Raw genomic sequence first — 20,953 nt, 5'->3', positions numbered from 1 at the left:
CCCGATTGCACGAAGCCCGACGCATGGTGATCACTTGAAGGGAGGCTCGAACGGCGTCGTTTGGTGAGTGCTTTTTCCCCTTTCTGCTGCACTGTTTCTCTTCTCCGTGAGATTTTATTTTCCTTTGCGGTGTAGTTCCGCAAACCTCCCATTCCGTGTGTCTCTTCCCACGTTTCTACGGTTTTTTTGCAATTTCTCACACGGAAATTTCCTCACCACATTTGAAACACTCAAACTCTCCCTTTACATAGATTTTTTTTGTTTAATCCTTGGTTGGTGCTGCATTCTCTCAGTGGGTCCTCAAAACCTCATTGCCGTTGGCTGGTTCCGCAACGGTGAGCCATATCTCTCTTCCTCCCTCTCTTTCTATTTCTCTTGCCTCTCCCACTGCTGCGTGACTTTCTTGGGTGTTTGCTCTGTATAGTCGACTCGTGGGTCTCAAGATTCTAGTGTTGCCGTTGAGTCTCGGACTAGAAGTGCTAGTTTTGGTAAAAAAAATCCTTCCTTCCACCGTCAGATTTCAGTCTTGATATTTTCATTTTACCCATTATTTATTTTCACGCACACCCTCTTTGTTCCAGTTCATTGTGCACACACTCAGTTTATTTTTTTCTCGTCTTCACAGATTGTTTTCCATAGAGCAATGCCCTTTGTGTCTATCAGTTGTTGTCATAGAATCCAATGCCGGTAAGCCACATTACTCTCTCCTTCTCTTTTATTCATCGCTTTGTAAAATGGAGATTTTTTTTTTTGTGATTTTAAGTTTGGTTATTTTAATTATTTATGTTAAAGTGTGGTGTTTTAGGTCGCTGTGTGTGGCGTATGGAAGTGATTGATGGCTACTCGGGGTGGTTTATTGACTGTGTGTGCAATGAGTGTTTGAGCTGGTTGTGTTGGGTGTATTATGAGTGGCGCAGATACCCAAGCCTTGAAATGTTGAATGATTAAAAAAATATATGATGGTTGCGTTGAAGTTTTACATTGAAGGTTGGAATTGACGTGTTGTTTATGTTATGTTTTAAACATAGGAGTTGTTGTAGTTGATTTTGGGAGATGTTTTATGGTTGGTTTGGTGTTGGTAAAAGGTGGCTGTATGGTTTGAGTTTGGCTATTGGGTGGAGATGTTAGTGGCTGTATTGGAGTTTAAATGCTAATGGTTTGAGGAGGGGACTATTCGGGTTTAATTTTATGAGAGTTATTGAGTTAAAAATGGGCTGTTTTGGATTATTACACAATAAATAGTATCTTTCTAGATTGGTTTATTAAATGTTGGATATATGTTTTGTTTAGGTGGTGTTACTACTAGAGTTCCGACTCAAGGCATTGATAATACACAGAAGTCAGGTAAGCGGGGTTCATATACTAGTTTTGTATAAAAGAAATGAAATGAGGTTGACTTTGAAAATAAGTATGTTTGTTTTGAAAAAAAATTTGAAAACGACCTTAGTTGTTTATTCTGCATATGCATAAATTCTATATCAAATAAAGCATTTCTGTCATGACTGATGTAGACATCAGCCAATTTTGTACATTTTGTTTCTGAACTATGCAAAAGAGCGAATATGAAAAATCTAAAGTTTTGTTATGAATAAATGAAAATATTTTAATTTTGTTTATTTCGAACATGTGAAATGACCTGAAGCTATTTAGTACTTTGTTTTGATATGATGTGTCATTTGAAAACCTTGGCATGAAGTTCTGATTATGTATATGAATGTGATCTGATTCCGATGATATTTCTTTCTGTTTTCTGTTAAGGCCTAGCTACGGGTATAATGGTGTTTTATAACCCTACCACGGGGGTGAAACATGAAATACGGCCCAACCACGGGTATAATAGTGGTTTATAACCCTATCACGGGGGTGAAACATGGTATATGACCCAGCCACAGGTATAATGGTGGTTTATAACCCTACCCTGAGGGTTAAACATGGTATTAGTCCCGATGTGATGCTATGAAATGATATAAATACAATGTTTCAGTTCGGATATGCCAATAGATTTTCTTTTTGGAGAATAAGTTTGTCTTTCTACAAATTTCGCTCTGATGTTTTGCATCAAGTTTTGGTTTATGCATTTTGAAAGTAAAATAGGTGTTTCTACATTCAAGAAGAAAATATTTTGTTTAGCATATCAACATTATAAATGTTCATGTTTATATGCTAGTATATGCTCTCTGCTTGTTGAGTTGTTGATAACTCACCCTTTACTCTTCATAATATTTTCAGATGACATTGATGGTTCAGCTGGGGATCAGTATTAGAGTCTGTGGGCAAGATCAGCTGTGAATAGTTTTGGGTATCTCGCAATATTAGTATTGTTGTTGGATGTTATTTATTTATTGTTGATTTCAATGGATTTAGACAGTTTATGAGACTTATGTCAATTTTTATTTTATTCTATTTTGTTATTTGAGACATGAAGAAAAATTGATATTTTATTTGGGTTGTGATATTGAAGATTTGATATGTGGGTATGTACGGTTTATTAAATTGAAGTATTTACATTTTTTTGAAGATTTTTGGAAAGATATATTCTTGGTTTTGGAAAGATATATTCTTGGTTTTGGAAAGATATTTACATTAGTATTGTTGGAGTTGTTATTCAGATTATGTGAGTTAACTCTCCGGATCCTCAGGATCGGGGCATTACTGACTTGAGGGATTTTACACAATGGATCTAATTCTAGTTAGGAAAGTATAGACGTGGATCCTGAATAAGGTTTATGTGGATGTTTAGTTTCCTGACCTTACGTCAATTAAATATAATGTTGTCAAAGTCGATTCTGTACGTTGTATATTATGAAGAGAGGATTGGTTTTCAATGGCTTCCCTTCGTGTCCCTACATAGCTCTTTTTCCTGTATTTGATTTTTGGGAGGGTTGCAACCACTCAGTAATTAACATCATAAGCTTTCTAATGTCAATATTTTCTGAATGATTTTATACTAAAGAAAGCTTTCTAAAGTCAATAGTTAAAAAACTAAAAAAAAAAAAAATACAGATGATTGTTGATTTACTTTTCGATCATCGGTATGACTAGATGACTTTCTCACCTTTTTACGTTGGTGTTTGGTGGGATAGAGATTGAAATATTCAATATAATAATTTACATGATTCACACTAAAGTGCTGTTAAAAATATTTTTAATCTATTTTATTTTATTTCATTTCATCGTTATAATTTTTTTAAATTTTTTTTATATAAAATATAATAAATAATTTAATTTTTTCAAATTTTAAAATAATAAAAATATTAAAAAATAATATTTTAACAATATTTTATTTAACTTATTAAAATTATTTCATTTTATCTTATCTCACTATCTAAACAACTCGAGAGGAAACCATAACTCTTTGTCAAGAGGGGCCAAAGATTGGATCGGACGGGTAATACGTTACCCGTTTCAAATTCAAAAATTAAAATAGTGGCTTACGCTTTTAGGCGAAAATAATTTTATGTTTTGACATGATATTGTTATCTTGCTACTCTTTATAACTTTATCAAATAAAAAAAAAAAAAAACTCGCATTTCATTAAAAAGAACATAAAATATGTATATATATATATATATATATATATTATTTGTTTGTTCTGTTATCTAAATCATCTCTCACCAATACCATATATATACACTCCATGAATCATAAGGAAACAACTCTACAACTCTCCAAAACTCCTTTAATAAAAATATACATACTTCCACAAAACTAATATTGACGAGATCCTTCAATACATTAAAATTTTAAAGAACTTCACAAGGTCTAACAACATTGGCAAAGTTTAAAAATACTAGAGACTTTACTAGGTCTAATAAATCGACAAGGTTCCAACAAAATAAATCAAAAAACCGGCAGTCTCAATAAAATATCATCCCAATAAACCAATCTATAGAATAACATCCAATCTAGTAAATAAAATCCTCCAATAATCGTAGTACCCTTAGGTCCTATGTCTACTATCCTCAGCTAATTTTGCACATGCTTTATATTTTTTATTTCCTGCTGAACTATCAAAATCATCTAAAAATATTGAATGTAATTGATTGAGTTATCAACAACTCAATAAGTATGGAACATATACTAGTATGTAAACATGAGCCAGTACAGGATGTAGAACAAAACAGATTATCAAATTATCAGAGTGAACTTCTGAAACAATTTATTTACAGCGCTAAAATCTACAAAATCTTTTGGCATAAACATAACTGAACAACATCATAACAAAATATAATCTAGGTTTAACCCTCGTGGTAGAGTTGTAAAAACCCCGATGGCCAACCGAGCAGAAATAAAATGTAAAATCTTCCCTTTATTATTCTCAAAGCCCTAAGTGTGCACGCAAGAAAGATCACGTAGAAAACCACTTTATTTCTAAAGTGCGTGCACCAAAAAAGAGATGTTGGTACTAACATTATAATAGAGGCCACAGTTTTATATTCGTGGAAAGGTCGGGACGGAAGCAGAAATAGAAATTATGTAAGAGGTTTTCAGATGCAACATCATATCATAACAAAATACTGAACAGAAATAGATAACCTTCATATAATTATGCACAAAATTTCAGATTTTCATAATCCCTATTTTTATACAAATGAGAACAGAATGCCAAGTATAGTTTATGTCTACACCAGTTATGATAGAAAATATTTTTCTCTTCTTATGTGGATATCGTGAATAATGCAGATAAAATGATTGACGTTGTTTTCAAGTGTTCATAACAAAAAAATGCATGTTTTCATAAGATCAACATCAGTTCATTCTTTTTATGCAAAATCTAGTACTTACTTGACTCTCGTAATTTATTAACTACGCTTCAAGCCCGTTCAATAGCAGTATCACAGCAACCTAAACATAAAGATATTTGCTAATGTATTAATAACCCACGCAAGTCAACTTCAATCTAATTAGCAAAATCCAATAATTCCAAGCTATATTTCAACAAATACAATTTCATCAACATGTCTCGGTTATTTGAAACCACACAACACGGCTTCCAAACAACAATACACCAATAGTTTATGCCATCCTCAAATTCATTTAATCATTCAAAATCTGCACATCAATCAAATGATCACACGGTCAAAAACACTTAGCCAGTCGCGAATTAGCAATTGTTTTGAGGTGGACCAACTTTTCTATCATGTGATACATTTATGTAAAATAAAAAGAGATTAAAAAATAAAAAATAACTATATATAAAATTAGGTCTCGATAATTTGCTTCATAAATGTAACAAAAATTCTAAAAATATAACTTAGTATATGTTTCTAATTTATGATGATAAATTTTTATTGAAAAATATTCATCTATTATTATTTTTGTAATTAAATATTTAGAATTTATTTATTTTCTTAGAAACCATCAAGTGATCTTTAGAATGCTATCTTTCATTCTAGTGTGTAGACTAGTTTTTTAAGCGTCATGTAAAATCTAGATATTTTTGTGTCACATTAAACATATAATGATATAACTGAGACCTTAACTAATTTTTTTATTGCTCAATGAAGTTTAGAGGATAAAATTTCTCAACTATTTTTCATATAGATCATCAATCGTAAATGATTTTTCTTGTATTTTCACTTTAGATTCCATATTAAGAAGCCAGCCTCATTTGTTTTCACAGTTCATCTCAACTCATTTAATCATTACAACTTTCTCAAATTCTCACGTAAAATAAAATAAACCATTCAACTTTTTCAAATTTCAAAATAAAAATAATATTAAAAAATATATTCTAATAATATTTTGTTCATCTTTTTAACTTTAATCTCAACTCATCTCATCTCATCTGCAAAAACAAATGAGACCTTTGTATAAGAAAAACTTTGAAATCCATATTAATAAATTTATTATATTTTCTAAACTTTGTTTAAATTAATGTTAGTGAGGTCACATCCTTAAAAGTAGATAATATATAGAAATTATACAAAATTTCAAGACTATAGAAAACAAATTGGAGACAAATATTTCTAGGTATATTGAAATTTTAGAGAATTTTAGAGAGCATATGGGGGTTATATATATATATATATATATATATATATTTTTTTTTTTGGGTGGATTCTCTATATTTATAGAAATATAAATAAAATTTAGGGGCATTTTGAAATTTTAAAAAACTTGGGTGGTGGAGGGGGGAAGACATGTCCCCTCCTAAGGTCTACATCCGCCACTGCACTTACCCCTGACTTTATCAAACCAATAACCAATCTACATTTGCCCGACACGTCAAATTGACATGTCCAACGAATGATCAACAACACATAAATCCCCGGATAACCACACATCAACCCAAACAGCCATACAACTCAACCCACACAACCCCACATCAACCCAACAACCACACATCAACCCAAACAACCACACAACTCAACCTACATCGTCACACATCAACCCTGTAGCCACACGTCAGCATACATTCAAGAGAAACTCCACATACCAACCCAACCATGCATTCACAATCTCTACAACCTCATACATAAACATAGACTATAAAACCTTCTAGTAGACACCAACAAACAAGTCACATAATAATGGTGCGATTACGAGGCTGTAACTCACCCAATTCACGTTCCGGTGACCTGTCAAACTCGAGAATGAAGGACGCTGCCTAGGGTGACTTAAATGCCCTATGTTAGAGAAAATATCAAACCGAATTCGTATGGTGGAGTATTACATAGTAGGGGCCATAAAGAAGTTAGACAACGAGGAAGAGGAATTACCTTAGCAGTGAGAGGCGTGCGTTGACTCTGGTGGCCTGAGTTAGTAGTGGATTAAAATTTAGAGAGAGAATGCCTCTGTGGGAGGAAAAAATTGAGGGTCTTGCTATGGGAAAATACACACAACGAGGAGAATGAATCAAAGAGGGAAATAAATATTGGGAGATACAAACACAAAGAGAACAACCATGGGCTTATTGGCTTGGTCACGCATGACGGAACACGATGGTTGAAACCCAACAAAGGGGAGGGAGCGAAAAGCCATGAAATTCACTACGGCACAATCATTATGGAAATTATGACAAATTGAAAAAATAGAGAATCAAAGGAGATAGAGAGAGATGGACAAGGGCAGTGAGGCTTACTGGTGTCGAAAATCACCAAAAATGGTGGAAGAGAGACGTGTTATGGTATTGTCACCAACTGAATAAAGAACGAGAGAGAGAAAGTGAGAACCTGTGAGGGTATGGAGAGACAGAGAAAAGGGAACAGAGGGTGTGTGAGGAGTGTACGAAAGCTTACCTGCGATGAGGGAAACCAATGGTGGCATTGACAATGCTACTGGGGCTCGTCAGCAACCAAAACCCTCAAATCAACGACAACGGCTAGCAGTACTAGCCCTAATCAACGCGAGAGAGAGAGAGAGAGAGAGAGAAATGGATGAAAACTAATATGGCATGGTTGAATAGGGGAGAGAGAGAGAGAGAGAGAGAGAGAGATGAATGAAAACTAATTGACATGGGTGAATGGGGGAGAGAAGAAAACCGAAGGGGGAGGGAGAAACTGTCGAGGAGAGGGGGGAGAAAAAGGAGAGAAGAAGAAAATATTAATATGACATCATTCTTCCTCAGGGCTGGGCTTTATCATGGGTATGGTTGTTACATCCATTTGGAACGCTCCAATGGAAGACTCAAACTATATGACCTATACTTCAAAAGAACTAGTTAATGATATAATTGGAACCTCATTGGAAACTTATAAAGAGTAAAAATTTCTCATTTCCAAGCAATGTGAGATCTCATATACCACCTACCCTTACACACAATATGGGGTATCACAATCTTCCCCATTAAATTTCCAACGTCCTTGTCGGGCCAATTCGGTCGTAAGTGACACATCTCAAGTTCCACATTTATGGTTATGGTAGGCTCTGATACCATTTGTAACGTCCAAATGGAAGTTTCAAACCACACGGTTTATACTCTAAAAAGACTAGTCAACGATTAAACTGGAGCATCATTGGAACCTTATAAACAATAAGAACTTCTTATTCCCAAGTAATATGGGATCACATACACCACATACCCTTACACATCATATGGGGTATCAAACACACACACACACACACACACACATATATATATATATATATATAAACCTATCAAGTCCAAAGTCATGATTAACACAAATTCAAAACCAACTCACTTCTAAAGAGTCTACATTCAATGGTATTAAGTAGCAATAATAACTTAACAATTCAATAGAACCAAAATTCATTTAAGAGTTTTAAATAAAGAAGAATACTATATACTAGATTGATTTTTTTACATAGTCTATTAAAATAAATAGACTCTAGGTTAGTTGTGTTGAATTTTTTTTTCCTTTTTTTTTTCCTTTTGGTATCAATTTATCAAGATGGTTTTTAATTTTGATTGGTAATATATATATATATGTAATAATTTTATTTAAATTAAAAAAATCAAGGGGGGCCATGGCCCTTGCGGGCTACCCTAGTTCCACCTTTGACGTTAAGACCTACATTCACGAGTCTTGAATGCCAAATCCACTATAAATAAGGTCAAATACAAGTTTTCATTCTCTCTAAACTTTAAAGTGGCTTAAAATGGAGGATCTTAGATTGAAGATGTTCGTCTTGCTCCTCTTCTTTTCCCCCAAGTCAAAACCCTCCTTTTTCCTTTCCCCCCTCCTTGTCTCTCTCTCTTTTTCTCTTTGCTTCATCAAACCTTGCATGTGGACTTATATCACCCCTAAACAATAATGAATCATGGCATGACGTAGGTGAAGACCTTCACATTCTGCATTATTCTCTAAGAACCATACAGATTTTGACCCTTTTTTACGAAAGCTACTAAATGTTCTTGATCTCGATAAGGTGGCAAATGTATCCTTCAATGTTTTTTAAGCATAGTTATAGAATTTAATTTAGAGGATAAAGATGAGTCATTAGGCTCCGTTTGGATACTAATAATATTTAGATAATTTGTGAATAGTAATAAATAGTTTATAAATATAAAGTAGTCTAAGAATATCTAATAACAGTTGTGTCCCCAAACAGACAATAGGAAAATTTCTTCTTGTTGTATCATGGGAATTGGTCTTGGACTCTTGGATGGTATTTGTTTTTTCATTGCGTGCGATCCTACTCAATTCTAGGGTGTCACACTGGTTTTTTTCCCATTCATTGTGAGTTTGAATGATTTGAAAGTCTATTATAATTTTCAAAAAATCTTAGGACTCAGAAGATGGGGGATAGGTTTGATAAGACCAGATCATGGATTCATGATGCTAGTTGTGGATATCTACCATACATACTTTTGGGTGTCTGCTAATTATATGTTACATTACTACCCTTTGAACTTCCTCTTTTCTTTTTCTTTTTCTTTTTTTTTTCAATGTTTTGATCTTGTACATATATCACATGTCAACTTCCTCAAGTTGATCTTTGGGTTGATTCACATTTCATACTCTACCTCATTCATCAAGGGCTAATAAAACCTACTTCAAAAGTATTTTAAGGCTGAAAACCGATAAAGCATGTGACATAGATCTTCGAGCGAAAGAGACTTCAAAGTGTTTCATCCTTGAAATATTATATATATATATAATAATTTTTTATTAGTATTAAATTTTGGGTAATTAAAATAAAGATACTACTAATTGGAAAACAAATGGCTACATTCTTTGATAAAAGGAAACAACTCTTAGAAAGTTGCAGATAGGCCAAGATGATATGCCGAGTCTTGGCCTATCTATATAAATGCATGTGTCTCGATCAATTACAACATTAACGTAAATAAATAGGCTGAAAATCTCTATCCAATACTCTCTATATAGAAATCTGTAAGAGTTCACAATCCAAAAATAATCAATTCATTCAGATACTTGATCAACGATGACCAGAAGTAAGTGTTCTAATGATTCTTTTATTATTAAATTATCTCCCAAACTTACAATAGTGGTATCAGAGCTAACTCTTGTTCCACATTATTTAGTATGGATATCGATTGTTATGTGGATTGTTTGTTGAAATAAATGTTTGGGTATCTGCGTATATTTTGTTTTGTGAGTTATTGTTAAAGTTCATCTTTGCGATTCAAAATTTTTTTAAATTCGTTTAAATCTTAAATATATCTTTTATTTCGACTTTATAGATCGAGACTTATGTGAATTTGTTAACGGTTAAGAGTGGATTTACATTTTGGGTTTACGATTCAAACTTTTAAACTGAGTTTACGTTCAACATTTGATCTATTATTTTGAGTGTCCATATATTTTTAAACAAATAAATTAAAAGTTTTTTTTGTTATTTGTCATTTTGTTATCTGTCACTAAATCTTTTGCCAAAGAAAGAAAAATGGTGAAGAAAACTAGAAGAGAAAACCTGCAGACCGGTCGAGCTTATTATTTGGAGATAACAGTCCACCAATAAGGTGGTGACACATAGGCGGTCTAGTGAATGAATTGTGTGATGGCCTGAGTGAGAACCGCTTGTTCCCCTATGTTTCTCCTTGCCCTCCAATTTTCCGAAATCCCCTCCCATTTTGGAACTCCCCTCCCTCTGGTTTTCCTTTCCCCCCAGTTTCCCCACTTCGCCTTTCTATCCCTTCCCATTTAGCACCAGGTTTGCCTCGACCACCCTCTCACCTCCATCGTTATGGGTATGGCAGATGGGTGTCATTGAATTAAACCGATTAAAAAATTATTAGCAAAAAACATCTGGTGGATGATACCACGAGTTGGAAAATCTAGTTGTGAAATTCCCATGGAAACGCAAATGCTTCTCTTGGAAGCAAGACAAGTATCTGTTCTGAACAATGAGACTTCTTCTTATCTAAATATTAATTTCTTCTTCTCTGACTTTGATTCAAATCTTAATCTCTTTCCCAAAAAAAAAATCCCAATCTCTTTCCCAAGTTTTAACTTTTAATAATTCACATCCTTACTATCAAAAGCAAGTTATGAGTGGTGGTGTTGTTTGGAGCTAAAAATGACGATCACAGCCACATCGAGCGTCAAGGATGGATGTCTCATGCTTGGGGGAAGGGTGGTGGAACTACGCTTGCGTAATGGGCGACGAACTCGTGGGTCGAAATTGGGAGAAATTGGGTTGGACGAAATCGGCCAAGGAGGACACTGGTGGCGGTTGCCTCTGGACGTGGAGGTGGACTGGTGGCGGTGGATGCTAGCGGTGGAGGTTTGCTCAGCGTTCTAGAAGCACATAGTCGCGAAGTCTGAAGGAAGCACAAACACGTATGTTGAGCTAAAGTGTTTATCCCTTTTTATCCCATGCACACGAGTCTATCGTGAGTTTACTATATTTGCTAAGATGTCAAGACCTAAGTGGTGGGCTGTTATTTAACTCTTATTGGACCAACCGCTTAGAAGTGATTCTGATACTAGAATTCTTCATTTTCGGCTATAGGTTAGGGATGAATTTTTACGCTTTTTGTCAAGCCCAGTTGCATCTCATGCACATGTAAAGAATATTATAACATTTGAATTTCTAACGGGCTGGGAGCCTGGAACATATGGGGCCGTTGAATTTCTTCTAGATGAAGTACTTTTTGCTCCTGAACCGTTTTTAATTAAGGATAATGATAGGCTTATTACTTCCTACCACTCTTTTATTATTTTTTTTTAATTTTTTTTTACTTAATAGTTAATGAAATGACTATTAGTAAAATTGTATATTTTTTTAAATTTTTTCTTAATAATTAAGGATTTTAAAAATAATATTTAAAATAAAATAATAAAAAAATAAAAATTTTAAATACACTATAAAATAATAAAATAGTAATAAGAGAGTAGTAAATCTATCATTGTCTTTTAATTAATTGCCATCAAATGATATTGTTTCAAATCGCGCCTTTCAATGCGTGTGCAGTGGTTTTAATTTTTGGAATAGTTAATAAAAACTAATTTTTGCCCTTTTAATGGGAGATTTGAACATCTAATGGTTTTTATTGAAAAGAAAACGATGACTCTTATTTATAAGTTATTATTTAAAAAAAAAATCATGAGTTTGTCTGACCATTGGGCTAGCAGAATTATCTACTATCTAGATTAATTTGTTTGGTTCAAAAACTTTGTACAGAACACAAAGACTCACAATTAGATTTATGTACAAAGACTGATTGGTAAGAATATATATATTTTGAATCATCTTGATCTTTGATTATTTGTTGATGTAATATCATCATGGATGGGTATGTTGTAGTGATTTTATTAATTAAAGAATATTCCATTTTAGAGTATAAATATACTTGTGTATTGAGAATAGCCACAACATCTTAAGACATAATATATTATCTTAATACATTTAATTGTATGATTTTATAATGGAATTTTATATTGCAATTAAAACATTACAGTAATTACTTAACCCTACAGGGAGGCAATTATTATTAAAAAATGATGATTTATTGCAACTACTATAACTTCTCTTTTAAATAGTGAATTTTCTAATATTCCAATTCTCAATGAGAATAATTTTTCGGATTGTAAATAAAAGGTTCTTTTAACATTAGGGTGCATGGACTTAGAGTTGGCACTTTGTGTGGACGAACCAACCCACTGAATCAAGTTCATTGGTAGATGAAAATACCTATGAAAGGTGGGAGCGGTTTAATCGGTTAAGTCTAATGCTCATCAAGTCACATGTGAGTAAGAGCATTAGAGGTTCAATCCCACAGTGTGATAAAGTTAAAGGATACATAAAGGCTATTGAAGAGTTAGTTCTGATAAGGCATTGGCTAGCGCCCTAATGAACAAATTATCAATTATGAAGTATGGCAAATCCAAAAGCATACATGAGCACATAATGGGAATGAGGGATATTGCAGTCCAACTAAAATCTTTAGAGATTGAGATCTCAAAGTAATTTCTTTTCCACTTCATACTTGACACTCTTCCTACAAAATATTGACCATTTAAGATTTCTTAAAACACACATAAGGAAAAATGATCAATTAATGAACTTTTAATCATGTATGTAGAAGAAGAAGAGAGATTGAAACATGAAAATATTGAGAGTGCTCATTTTGTTACTCAAAGGAAGGGACAATGGAAGAAAGACAAAAACGTCAGTATTAATAAGCGGAAGAAAGATGGAAAAGCACCATTCAAACAGTATAGAGACAATGATACATGCTTCTTCTGCAAGAAAAAGTGGCATAAAAAGAAAGATTGCATAAAGTATAAATCATGGCTTGAGAAGAAAGTAATATCAATTCTCTTGTGTGCTATGAGTCCAATTTTCTAGACTCGCATCATAATACATGGTGGATTGATTCGAGTACTTAAATTCATATTGTCAATATCATGTAGGAGTTTCTCAATCTAAGGAAACCGATGGAAAGTGAACAAGGTATATACTCAGGAATGGGATGCGTTCAAACATGGAGGCTGTAGGAATTTTTAGACTTGTTTAAATAATAGTTATATCTTGGACCTTGAAAAGACATTTTATATACCTTCATTTTCTAGAAACTTGGTCTCTATATCTAAATTAGTACTTTTGGGATTTGAATTTAATTTTGTGAATTCAAATGTTTATATATTTAAAATCTTCACATTTGTAGGCTCTAGGACCTTGATTAATGGTTTATATAAATTAAATTTAGATTCTTTTTATGAAAATAGTCTATTAACTCTGCACGATCATATTGGCATTAAACGTAATATTATTGATGAGTCCTCCTCTATATTATGGCATAGGAGATTATGACATATCTCCATAAAGGAAATTAAAAGATTAGTTAATGATGGAGTCTTAAAGACTTTAGACTTCTCAGATTTTGGTACTTGTGTAGATTGCATAAAGGGTAAGCAAACCAACAAAACCAGTAAAGGTGTAAAGAGGAGTGAGGAAATTCTTGAGATCATATACACGGACATCTGTGGACCATTTAGTACCCCTTATTTGAATGGTCAGAGATGTTTATCTCATTTATTGATGACTATTCTTGGTTTATGTATATTTACCTCATTTTTTTATAAATCTGAAGCACTAGATGATTTTAGAATATATAAAAAGGAAGCAAAGAGACAATTAGAAAAAAAAAAAAAAATCGTAAGATCTGACAGGGGTGGAGAATATTATAGTAGATACAGAGAGTTAGTGCAATGATCGGGTTCATTTGTAAGTTTTCTCAAGGAATAAGGCATTATTGCTCAGCATACAATGCCAGGTTCACCTCACCAGAATGGTGTTGCTAAAAGCCGAAGTTGTACCCTTATGGATATGGTAAGAAGTATGCTCAGTAATTGTAATCTTCCTCTATATTTATGGATTGAGGTCCTAAAAATTATTGTGTATATCTAATAGGGTAGGGTTCCATCTAAGGTTGTTTCCGAAACACCATTTGAATTATGGAAACGATGAAAACCTAGTTTAAGACATGCATATGGGGTTGTCAAGTTGAAGTTAGGGTTTATAATCTACGACTAAAGAAATTGGATCTGAGAGCATTCAATGGTTATTTCATTGGATATGCAAAAAATTCTAAGGGTAGCAGATTTTATTATTCCTCACATACACCTAGAATTGTAGGAGCCAAAAATGCAAAATTTATTGAGGATTTTGGAATAAATGGGAGTATAGTTCCCCGAAGGATAAAGTGAGAGGAAACATGAAATTCAGATATTACATCCGTGAATGAAAATTAAATAATTGTCATTCAAGGAAACCAATCTGATACCCTTGAAGATTAATCAATTTAAGAACCACCACCACCTCATGAGGAATATACTAAGTTTGACTCTACAGTCGAACATCCACATAATATGGATGAAATTGTAGAATTAAGAAGATTCTCTAGAATAAGGAAGCTTGCTATTTTTTTATGATTACTATGTGTACCTACTAGAGTCTAACTTTGATGTAGGACCTAAAGATGATCCCATATCATTTTCACATGCCATGAGTGGAGAAATTTCATGAAGTAGGACTTTGATGTATGGACTAAAACAAGTATCCTATCAATGGCATTTGAAATTTCAGGATGTTATTATTTCATTTGGTTTTATAGAGAACATTATGGATAACTGGATATACCATAAATTTAGCAGGAGTAAGTTGCTTTTCTTAGTCCTATATGTTGATGATATTTGCAACTAATAATTTGGTTCTACTACATGACACAAAAAAATTTCTATTCAAAAGCTTTGAAGTGAAGGATTTAGGTGTATCTTCTTATATTTTAGGTATAGAGATTCATCAAGACATGTCTAAAAGAATTTTAGGACTTTCTTATATAGGCTACATTGAAAATATGATGGAAAAATTTAGAATGAATGAATGTATATCCAATGCAGCACCCATATTAAAGGATAATAAATTTAGTTTAAATAAATGTCCGAAAAATGCTTTAGAAAAGAAAGAAGTAGAAAACATTTTATATGCATTTGCTAGTGGTAGTTTAATGCATGCACATGTTTGTATAAGACTTGATATTGTATATGCTATGAGAATGTTAGGAAGATGCCAAAACAATTCCAGAATAGAACATTGGAAGGCTGCTAAAAAGGTTTTGAGATTTTTACAAGGAAACAAGAATGATATGCTTGCTTATAAGCATGTTGATTGTTTGGATATTCAGACTCAAACTTTGCGGGTTGCCAAGACCAGAAAGTCCACTTCAGGGTATGTCTTCATGATAGTAAGAGGTGTCATATCGTGGAAGAGCACCAAACAAACAATCAATGTATCATCTACTATGGAGGCAGAGTTTATAACATGCTTTGAAGCAACTTCACAGGTGAAATTGTTGAGGAGTTTTATTTCAAGATTTTAGTTGTGGATTCGATATTTAAGCCTTTAAGAATTTACTTTGATAATTTGGCTGCGGTTTTGTAACGACCCGATCTTATATTTTTATTTTTAGGAATAAATTGCAGATAATTTTTTTGAAGCTCAATAAATAAGTTAAAGCCCATATGAGAATTATCAGATAATTTTTTTTTTTTTACACCTAGAGTTAAGGCTCCATTATTATTATTTTATTTTTTTAGTTTTTATTTTTTAATTTTTTTAACTCCAAGCGCATGAGTGTTAGAGTCCAAACACTATTACCATTCTTATTTCCTTTTCATAATAAAATTCCTCTCTACCGGATTTTCTTCTATGAATTTCAAACAGTCCACTCACATGCACATTCATGTCTCTTTTTATCTAGGGTTTTCTTTTGGGTTCTCAATCATATATATATATATGGTACACTCACCAAAACTGCAAGCCGCACTCCCTAAGTCCTCCAATGTGAGTCTTCCATTCACGCATCAAACCAATGCATGCACGGCTTCATCCGTTTCCCCCGCATGCACGTCACTATGTCTATTTATACACTTCATGCACAACCTTGCACATACTGCCTTTCATATATCCTAGGGTTTTCAGAACCGAAACTAGCCCCTCTCATCCCGAGACCATCACGTCGTTCTCCCTCCACCGTGAATACCAAAGACAGCCATGTTTTCTACTCAATCCTCTATCGACCATTAGAAGAGTTGGATCACCTCACTGCAGCCACCAGATAGCCGCCCAACAAACCACCTGCACGACAAAAACCTGTACGTTAGCACTTCCCAGCCCCACGTTTAGTTATGAAGCATGGCTACCCCACTGCACCACCTTGCCGAAGCCAAGCAAACCACGTCTCGGCTCCTCCCTCTGTCCACCTCGTTGCTCAGCTAGCAGAATCACTACACGACTGCCCTTGGAAAAGCCAACAAGCAGCTGCCATCCTCCCATGTTTTTAGCCCCTCGAAACAGAGTATTTATACCACACTGTGAGACAAAAATCACTGCACCTAGCCAGCCCCTCCACCTCGTCGCCACCTGCACAGAAAGGGCTGCCAGGCACCTCAAGCCACCCCAGACCGTCGCACGCCTCCTCTTCGTCTCACGGTAAGTTTCTATTTCCCTCACGCCATGTCCTCCCTCTCTTGTTCATCTCATCCCTGTCACTCTCTCTCTCTCTCTCTCTTAGTTGCATAACCGCCCACTCGCCGGAGTTGCCACCTTGCCCAGTCACGAGCCGCCATACCGTGCCGCTTCCCCTCAGTGAGTTTGTCCCCTGTAAACGCATGCCTCTCTTCCACTCTCCCGGTACCCTCTGTTTCTGTACAATTATAAGATGTATTTTAGGTTTCAGTAGGTTAATTGATACAATTATAAAAATGCCCCTTTGTATTGTTTTCCCAAAATGCTCGTGCCTAGTATGTTGTTTTTCCAAAAATACCCATGCCTATTTAGGATTAAAAGATGAGAATATTTTAGTGTTAGGAAGAATCTAGGTTTAGGAAATATAGACTATTTTAGTAGTTTAGGTTTTAAATAAAGTCACAGGTTTAATTAGAAATTTATGAAAAATTGTGTTTATTTTTTATAGGCGACCAACTACGTGCTGAAAATAGTAGATTAGCTTTGCAAGGTAAGTAGCATGATCATACCCTTACACGTATGTACGGTAAACTGCTTTTTTTTTTTTTTTTATAAAAATATTATGCATGTATGCCCTTCATTAGAAGCCCCTTTTTATGTACCTTAATCATGATTTTATGTGAGAGTTATTTCATAAAATTATTTATGAAATGCATGATTTTATGGAAGAGTTATGCATAAAATTATTTATGAAAAATCATGATTTTATGTGAGAGTTATGCATAAAATTATTTTATGTGAGAGTTATGCATAAAATTATCTATGAAAAGTCATGATTTTATGTGAGAGTTATGCATAAAATTATTTTATGTGAGAGTTATGCATAAAATTATCTATGAAAAGTCATGAATTTATGTGAAGAAATATGTATCACGATATTTATGAAATAATGTGATTTCATTTGAAATCTATAATACGATATGACAAGTATGTATATGATTTCTTTTGAAATCTATAAAATGACAAGTATGCAAGTATGATTATGATAAAATATGTAACAGCCTATGTTATGATATGAAACGGTACTTATGTTATGGGCATATTGCATTGTCAGGTTGTGCATGCTGGTAGTGCACCCAGTATGTCTTTCTTATGTATGGATTCCACAACCCGCGGCCATGGGCGGAATCAAAATCTATTTAGATTTGCTAACCCTAACTCACGGGGGTCAACAGTGGGTAACGGCCTATGATAAGTGAAAGATAAGTCCATGTTCATGTTAATTACATATGTATTTGTGAGTATTCACGTTTTCCAAGAGACCTTATGTTTATTATATTTACTGTATGATGTATTGCTGATTGAGTATTTGACTCATTTTTATATATTTTTATGTTTTTAAACCACCCAGGTGATGACATTTATGAGGATGAGATTGCAGGACAGGACTTGATCCCGGGAGGCAAGGCAGAGGCCTAGACAAATTATGTTGTGATTAGTTTTATGGTTTAAGGTTTAAATAAATTATTTTGATAAGCACATGAGACTTTCGTATTTTTTTTAAAATAAGTGTTTCCGTAGACTTTATTTTAGATTTTCAGTATTTATTGAAGTTTTTTTATTTATGGAAATCTTTTGCATCTAGCGCTTTGTTAAAAAGAAAAGCTTTTAAATTTAAGTTTAGTAGTAGCACACTGGCTTCCCGAAAATTCTAAAATGTCTTTTTAGGAAGTAGGGTGTTACAGGTTTTCTTTTCAAAGAATTAAAAAAGTGGGAGCAAAAACAAACATATTGATATAAAGTATCTTGTGTTAGAGAGAGTTAAGAACAAGAAGTCTCAATAGAGCATACAAGTACATCCTTTATGATTGCAAATCCCATGACAAAAGAGCTCTCAATAAAAGTGTTTTTGAAACATGTAGAGAGCATGAGGTTAATGAGCTCATTGTCAAGAATAATATTTTTGTTTGTGCACATAAAGTATTTACTCCTAATCTATGACATATGAATCCAAAATGACGTATAGGAAGTCATTCATAAACAGATATATCACATATGAAAATTTATTTAGGGAGACTAGTACAGTGTAACACATGGAAGGAAATGTTAATATAAAAACATAACCGCCATGATTAATGTATTAAATTTTTCTTCTAAATGTTATGGTTTAAGTAGTTTTAATTGTGGCCATATTTGGTTTTGGTAATCTGGATGACTTTAAATAATTGTCATGTAAGCCAAGTGAGAAAATGAAAGGACATGCCTCTTTATAGGAAACTTAAGGTGGCTTACGTGCCACATATTTTTAAATATTATATATATATATATTTATTTTAATAATATTTTATTAGTATTAAACTCTGAGTAATTAAAATAAAGATATTACCTATTGGAAAACGAACGGTTATATTCCTTAATGAAAGGAAACAACTTCTAGAAAGTTATAGATATGGGTCTTGGCCTATCTATATAACTGCCTGTGTTTACATCAGTCACAACATTAACGTAAATAAAAGATAGGCTAAAAACTTCTATCCAATACTTTCCATATAAAAATCTATGAGGGTTCACAATCTAGAAATAATCAATTCTTTACACTTAATCAACGATGGTCAGATGTAAGTGTTCTAACGATTCTTTTAGTATTAAATTTACTCCCAAATCTTATAGTTTCCTCTCTCTCTCTCTCTCCCCGCCCCCCTCTCTCTCCCCCCTTATGCTTTGCCTACTGATGTTGTAAATTGATTCTTCTTTGGAAAATAACTTATTTTTCAGAAGTCCTACATTTTTATGGGGTTTTGGCAAATAACTTGTTTTTCTTTAGCCAATAACTGGTTTATAAATACTAGTGAGATATTTGAGTTGAGATGAATTGTAAAACTTCTTAAAAGAATAAAGAGATCCATATATAGGATCTTTTACCTCTAGCCATTTGCGTTTGAGAACTGAAAAACCTACAAAAAATAAAAGAGATTTTCTGTAGAGTATGGACTTCTAATATTTTGCCTTATAACTTTTTGGGGTGAGTCTAATGGAAAACACAAGCCCCTTTATATTGGCAAGACTAGAGATCATTACTTATTACTCCTACAACCTTTGAGCTACCCCATTATTTCATCCATAAAAAAATAGCAAGGGTTAACCACTTTATTTATTAAGGGCAATAACCTATGCTTGATAGATGAAGTGAACCACCTTAGTGAAGAATGGTTTTCTAGAAAAATCAAGTCTAACATTCTCCCACTTGGTTGACTTAATAAGTAAAACTGAAATGACAAAAAATAATATCCTCAATTTTGTCAAGGTATCCTATACACGAACCATGGTGGTATTGCTCTCTATAGTGAGCATTTTCCCTCCATGCATCGCAATACGTAGTTTTCCTTAAAATACTTTATGAACAACTAATAAAAGTCATGCGGGTCCAACTTAATCACCTAATGGATATAACGAATTCGTTACTTTATTCGCAAAACTGAAACTGAATTCAACTTTATTCTTTTTGGAATATATAGCAACTTGAGAGAGATTACACTTTAGATATGCCCATGTGATTCACATGATCCTAAAGTTGTTTTATCGATAAACCTTTCGTCATTGGATCGGCTAGCATCAAATTTGTACTGTGTGCTCAATATACACCACTTTATGTTTGATGCTCTCTCTCACACTTAAATACTTTAGGTTGATATGCTTGCTTCTGCTTCTGCTTTTATTGTTCTTTGAGAATAACACTGCAGTGGTGTTATAAAAAATAATCTTTATTGGATTTTGAATGGAATTGAAAACTTTAAGACCAGAAATAAAATTCTTCAATGACATGGCTTGTGTCATTGCTTCATAGCATGCAATAAATTATGCGTCCATAGTAGATCTAGCAACTATAGATTGTTTCATACTTTTCCAAGATATAGCTCCTTCAGGAAGAAGAAAGATATCTAGAAGTAGACTTTGTTGTGTCTACACAACCGGCAAAATCTGAATCTAAATAGCCAATCACATACAAATTTTTTGTATGCCTATAGGTTAGCTTGTAATCCTTGGTTCCTTGCAAATACCGCATTACCTTCTTTGTAGCTATCCAATGGTGAAGACTTGGGTTACTTTGATA

Source organism: Juglans microcarpa x Juglans regia, chromosome 2S, assembly GCF_004785595.1.
Source record: "Juglans microcarpa x Juglans regia isolate MS1-56 chromosome 2S, Jm3101_v1.0, whole genome shotgun sequence".
NCBI lineage: Eukaryota > Viridiplantae > Streptophyta > Magnoliopsida > Fagales > Juglandaceae > Juglans > Juglans microcarpa x Juglans regia.
This window is presented reverse-complemented; position numbering follows the sequence as displayed.